Below are 948 nucleotides of genomic sequence, written 5' to 3'. Positions count from 1 at the left end.
AAACATGATAATTACACGATAAATGTTGATAAACCTGCATTTCCTGTTGTTAGTATTTACTCACTTTTACTTCAAGTTTTCAAGCAGATGCAAGTTCCAGTTTCTTGGCTTGTAGGAGGCTTCATCTGGTAGTTTTCCTTTTGTTTATTGGATGGTGCAGTAAGCCATTAGTTTGACATTTATTCTACTTATAGCATTACTGTCCAGAATACAATACATCATTTCCATCATAAAAGTCCAAAACCCCCCAGAACATGGGCAGAAATTCTATTTTATGTACTTCAGTGATATCAGTGTGATTGCCATCAGCAGCTAATAAAAATGCACAGATTGATTTTATTACATAGGTATTCAAAAGCCCATGGCCTAATAATCTGATTAACTTCTAAGAGATTTGCTTACATCTTCCAAGTTGTTTTGTTGTGTTTTTTTTTTTAATGTACCATTTTTCAGTTTAATAATTCTGTAATGGTAATCTAAGATTTGGCCAACATGATCCAGCAGAAGCAAGAAAGCGTAAGATACCTGAAAAATGTACTTACTGCAAATCTGCTCTTATTGTGTAAGACATTGATTAGCTCCATAATGTGGGTAAGTTGAGATAATGTAATAAAAGGGAAATTTGGATCTATATGTCAGAGAGAAAATGTTTGTGCAAAATGAGGTGGTCACAGACTATAATTTCATTTTTATAGTTCTTTTTATTGTTTGGCATTTCCATTCCTCAATTCCTGTTTCCTCTCTTTTCAGGAGCCTGACTCTGAATACACCGTGTTTCAGGTAAAATTATTTTCATAAATACAATTATTAGATACAAGCATTAGGAAGAATTTCTGATACACTGAATAATACTTACTTTGTTGTTAAATCCTTAATGGCATAAATTTGTTTCTCATCATTGGTTAGGCAGTACATTTGATAAAGTGTATTTTAAAAAGGCAGCTTTTA

General features: G+C 32.4%; 1 protein-coding gene across 2 annotated transcripts in view; it reads left to right on the top strand.

Moving 5' to 3' along the window:
* Positions 1 to 746: 746 nt before the first annotated feature.
* TTC8 (tetratricopeptide repeat domain 8) overlaps positions 747 to 948 on the top strand; it is a 37,240-nt gene continuing 37,038 nt past the window's right edge. The window contains exon 1 of one of the 2 annotated variants that reach the window (XM_035894280.1): positions 747 to 780. The gene's annotated coding sequence lies outside the window, so the exon portion shown is untranslated. The remainder of the gene's footprint in view (positions 781 to 948) is intronic. The other variant, XM_035894281.1, reaches the window with a different exon arrangement.

The sequence above is a fragment of the Egretta garzetta genome, unplaced genomic scaffold (genome assembly GCF_000687185.1).
Source record: "Egretta garzetta isolate BGI_Z169 unplaced genomic scaffold, ASM68718v1 scaffold435, whole genome shotgun sequence".
Taxonomy (NCBI): domain Eukaryota; kingdom Metazoa; phylum Chordata; class Aves; order Pelecaniformes; family Ardeidae; genus Egretta; species Egretta garzetta.
The sequence above is the reverse complement of the archived record's forward strand: the minus strand, read 5'-3'. Positions and strand labels throughout refer to the sequence as shown.